Below are 5,591 nucleotides of genomic sequence, written 5' to 3'. Positions count from 1 at the left end.
GTTGCGAAGGACCAGCCGTAGGCGAGATAGGAGCCTAGATATGTTAAGACAAACAGGCAAATAAGTGGAAATAAGTGGCATACCTTGCGTTTTGAAGCCGACCTTGATGGTCCAGCAACTGGAAGCGTAGAGGGACCCGCTTCAGATGAACCGAAAGCAGGTTGAACATTGGTTGCCTGGGGCGAACCCATGACCACATCCTGGGAGCTCGTAGCTACCACAGGAGGAACCAGAAGTGCGGGTAAAGGGAGCTACGGTGAAAGCTGAACGTTCAAGAAAGAAAAATGAATAGAGAAAACTTACCGTAGATGGCAGAGTTGATCTGGGAGCATTCGGAAGATAAAGTTCTGGGGCTTCCGAATCAAAATCAAAGTGCTACGGAAGCAAAATAAGATCAAAAGAGAACAAAGATGGGAGTTGAAACTTACACCGTAGAGGTCGAGTAAGCGATTGGTCTCGGCTAGACCATATTGCCACTCGTTTCCGGGGACCTTCCAATCATTGGCCAGGAAAGTGAGTGTTGCCATTAGTTGAAGTGCCGGGGAAATCCAGTCTTCATCACTGAATCGGACAATTTGGCGATAAAGGTCGTTCTACGGCAGAGTCAGAGCGCACCAAGTAGCTAGAAAAAGAGAAGACACACCAGAAAAGAGCCGTTCTCTCGGAACTCCTCAAATAGTTGAGGTTCTTCTGTCACCTTAGCGATAAGTCGGTTGTTTAGACTTCCGATCCAGGTGTGAACGAAGAGGAGGTTGGCCTCCAGAGCGTCCAGGATTATAGGAGACGGGATGTAGGGCTCCGTAGCAGGCGCCTTGCCCTTGCCTTTGTCTTGTTTGGACGGCATTGGATATGATCTACGGCGTCACATTAGTATGCGACACCACAAAGAGAAAAGAAAAGAAAAACAATCTACGGGCCTCGGAGCAGACTCCGAAGCCTCCGTAGATTGTCCCCACTCACCTTGAGAACGTTGAGAACAGTGAGCAAAGAGATAAGAAGAGCGGCGGCGAAGAGCGACCGTAGAGTGGTGGGAGAAAGGAAGAAAGAATTTTTCTTCTAAGTTCAACTGCTGCGGTTTTTATAGCCAAATCCAACATATGAACCAGCACATGACCGTAGAACATCGCAGAATGTTGTAGAATATTCCAGATCTACGGAAATTAAAGCCTCGAGGCTGTTGAAATCATCTACGGAATGATGAGGCCATAATTAAGAAATGATGGAAGTAATTAACGACGGAACATTGCATCGTAGGAGTTCTAGCGTGGGAAAATCATTTTGATGTCGGAACATTTCCTTTTTGGGAACATTAGCGCTGGTCAGCGTAGAGCTCGAGCTCAAAATTTCTCTAAGTCAGAGACTTGACGGTTGTACATTAGAGTGTACACTGTAGATAAGATTAAGTAGATCTAGGGGCCATTTTGAAGGCTTTTAGTAGAACTACTAAATGAAAAAGCCGTAGATCAATTCAAACGATAGAAGATGATGTTGTACTCAGTCCGTAGATGGACTGGGGACAGTCCTCTTTTGTTTGGGGGAGATAATGCGACTTAGTTGACTATGCTACAAGGTTCTTTTTGCACTTTAAAACAGTGCTACGGAGCGATATTTATCGTATTAAGAACTAGAGTGAGCCCGAATTGCTAGTTAAAGCTAGTGCCGCTAGTAGAATGTGCCGTAGGCGCAGCTAGACCAGTTAGAGAGAGCCGTAGATCGTGTCAGAAAACTGTATGACCGTTCGAAACCTGTAGAACTCTATGAGCAGAGGACTTAAGCGGTGATTCACCGAGTTCTACTCTCTACATTCTACTATGCACTGGCATATCAAGGGATTGTACTATTAGAAGACTTGTAGTCTTCACAGAACCGTTCGTAGCAGAACCTAACAAAGTCAAAAGACCTTCATACTAGGAGTACCTACTTCTACGGGGGATTTAGTTGACAAGAAATCGGACATAGGACCACACAGACTAGGAGAAATTTGATATGACCGTAGATCGAGTCCTGATCTGAGGAAAAGACAAAAAGACATGATACAGATCCCAGATCACAGATAGAGTACCTAGGAACCAGGCAGGAATGAACAACGGATCTCGGAGTCCACGCTGTTCATGTGCTATGGCGATTCGGAACCCTGGATCCCTATGCTGGAACTACTTGGACACACAAAGTCCATATGATTTGATAACGTCGAAATGCAGGATAAGGTCCGTAGGCAGGAAATACCATATGGTACGCCTATGTAGGTCCATTCTACATGCTGAAACAAGAATGAAGAACGGTCCAGATTGGTCCAAAACATATGATTCGAATACGGAAAAGCTCCGTAGACAAGATTCTGCACATGTAGCAGTCCCTAGCGATAAGACTCCACATGGATTCTGTTATGACTCGGTAAATGTTCCACAAGATAAATGTTCGAGTTGAGTAAGTTAGACAGGTTTACACTTTAAGCTAGGGTTGATTAATGAGCAAGATGTGAGTAGTTAGTTTGATTCAACAAGTATTTTATTATGCACAAGTTGAGATTTATGAAAGATAATGGTTGATAGTTAGTTATGATTGTTGAAAGGGTTAATATTCAGAGTATTTGTGGAATGAGGAGAGGCTTACGGTTTGTTTGGTTGATATATTGGTTCACTTAAATGGTATTCACACGAGATGGGGTTTGTAGATTCAGATAGATATGATTCTATGTCTTAATGAATTTACAAGAGAGAGAAGTAAGAGGAGAAATAGTAGTTAAAGGTAAGAAAAAAGGTTACAGAGGTTGCAAAATAACTAGGTTGAGATTCTCGTGTTCGAAGGCCCAGTTCTTATATAGTTCTAATGTTTGTATATATTTGTAAGTCCTGAGTCAGTATCGTTCAGCTACGGATTGACTACGGATTAGAAAATAAAAAGAATAACTACGGAAATATAGCACAGTTGTCCAATCGGTGAGTTTCGCTAAAGTGCGCAGTTCGGAAGGATGAGGTGTAGACTCGGCATATTAGAATGAGATGTAAATTCGGCAGTACAGGCCGGAAAGTGAGGCGTCCCCTCGGCTTTATGCTGCGTCGTGCTGCGTTAAGGTACTGAGAATGCGGCACATGGTTACAAATCACAAATAGATAGTGATTGTGACCATCTTGGAGATAAGGTGATATGATTAGTCTCGATAATCAACGTTCGGGGTTGTCGGTGTGATATATTCAGAGTTTTGGTCTTGGCAGGACGGTTTCAAAACATCCGGCGTCTGGTTTGGGCGTTTGGGTCGCAATAACCTAATAGGTCAAAGCGTTTGGCGTCTAGTCTGGGCGTTCGGAATACTCGGGTCATAACATTATCCCTTCCCGAGGCACCAATCCATCGATTTTTTGGTTAGTTTTGCCTTATGGGTATAGTTGTGAATTTGCTTCATCCGGACGGTTATGTGGCTGCAGTTAGACGAGGTGCTTTCTAGCCTTCGTGAGGAAGCTTTGGCAATAATTCAAGGCCGTGGACCGCTTGATAAAGAGTCACTGGCGTTAATGATGGCGATCAACGACTCCGTTAATAACCTTCAAACGATCCTGGACGAAAAAAACAAGTAAGCCCCAAAAATTGCTCGGGAATAGGCCAAGACTGACTAGTCATATTGTCCAGTGACATCGAACGATTTAAACTAGACGTTAAGATTAAGGATGCGCGGATTGAAATTCATAAAAAGTAAGTCTATTACCAGAATCCGTGATCATAGTATAATAACATTGTTTTCGAGGATCGGAGAGGTTCATAAGGGTGCGGCGGAGGAGCTTCGAGGGAAAATAGCAGCCATAGAGAAAGAGACGGACTTGTTGAAACGGAAGAATAAGGACCTGGAGTCCAAAGCCCGTATGTATTTTTTACAGTCTTCAGATATACTGTATCATTTTCAGGCTAATTTATTGTGTAGGGGAGCTTCAACAGATGGTATCCGGCCTGGTGCGTAAAGTTAATGCGATGGGTAGGGAGGCATTGAAGGGTCGGCGAGGGAATGCTGTCCATTTGTTCCCGGAGATTCGTCGAAGTATACGCGGAATCCGTTTCGAACTTATTAGTAACACTACTCATTCCAGCGTTACTAGTGGGACTTCGGGTTTCAGCAGTTCGAGTAATACGAGTCCTCGGGTTATTGGGCTGGTCGATAATGCTGCAAAATTATTGGACCAGATCGAACGCGCTTCAAAGGAGGTCGTGGGGGATATTAACGAATCTTCTGCCTTGGACCAGAAAATTCGGAAGGCTGCTAGGGGCCCTCGGGTTGAGTCCGTCAAAGAGGCCTTCGATCGGATTCGGTGAGTATTCTTCTTTGAGTCGAATACCAGGGGTGCTCATGAACCTACTAGCTCATTTAATCCTTCAGTTCGGCGTCCCTTTTCGGTTGATGCATCCCCCGTTTGGTCTTTTCTTGGGGTTGACGCAGAGGGATCTTTGAAGTCGACTTCTGATGTGCCGGGGTTGTCTATGTCCGATATTCGCAGTTGGCGCGACAATGTTATGACTGGGAAGTGATTCTTTTTTAGTGATTTCTTAACTTCTGTTCTAACTTCTACTTTAGACTAAAGGAAAGGGGGTTTCGACAATTTTTAGTGCTTGTTTTTCAATCAAACTTCTGTGTATTTTGTACTAGACGTATCCACCACTCAATGTAACGGTCTTGCGAGTATCCCCATTATTTGCGTGTGATTGGTGTTAATCGTGATGACCGCCGCTGAGGGAATGAAGACGATGGGTCATTCGACAATTTTGTTACTGGTGGTACGGATGGGTTATTGGGTTTGTTGTGCGAGCGACTTGGCATTTTTGATTGGGATGGGGAGTCATTATCAGGTTCAGAGTCAGACTCCTCAGGATTTTGTGGATGAGTCTTTTCTAGAGCTTCTAATTCGACATCGGTAGGTGCATGTTTATTCGGGTGCCTTTGATGAAACTTCTTGACAGTGTCGATGGCTCCAGCGAGGTTCCGAAGTGGTTCCCAAGTATCGTCGTCAGGATCATATCCTTTCCAACGTACGTGATACTTTAGGTTCCTTCCAGATCCTCGGGAGTTCAAAATGGTCTCGACATGGTATTCTTCGATGCCTTCTTCTACTTCAATGGGGAGGGGTGGAGGCTGTCGACGTTGAGGAAAGGGGTCTGGTGTGTATTTGGAGAGTAAGTTAGCGTGGAACACATTGTGTATCCCTCGCAATGTTTCAGGTAGTTTGAGTTTATATGCGTGGGTCGATACGCGCTGGATTATTTCGTATGGTCCTACCCGCTTGAAATCGAACTTTTTAGTGGGTCTTTTTGTTTTCAAATTCCGGGTATCTAACCATACCTTCGTTCCTACTTTGAAGTCGTCGGGAGTACAATCTCGCTTTAGATTATAATAACCTTTTGCAGTCTCGTTGGCGAGAGTGATTTGTTCCTGTAGGTATATTTGCATGTCCTGTAAGTCCTCGGCAGCTTGTAGTGCAGAATGGTTTGATACTCCCTCATACGAGAACGTGAGGCGAGGATGATAACCTTTATTTGCAAAAAATGGAGTCATATTGATAGCTGCATGAGGGGTGTTGTTGTAAGTGAATTCGGCCAATGGGAGGTAC

Source organism: Marasmius oreades, chromosome 4, assembly GCF_018924745.1.
Source record: "Marasmius oreades isolate 03SP1 chromosome 4, whole genome shotgun sequence".
In the NCBI taxonomy this organism is placed as follows: Eukaryota; Fungi; Basidiomycota; class Agaricomycetes; order Agaricales; family Marasmiaceae; genus Marasmius; species Marasmius oreades.
The sequence above is the reverse complement of the archived record's forward strand: the minus strand, read 5'-3'. Positions refer to the sequence as shown.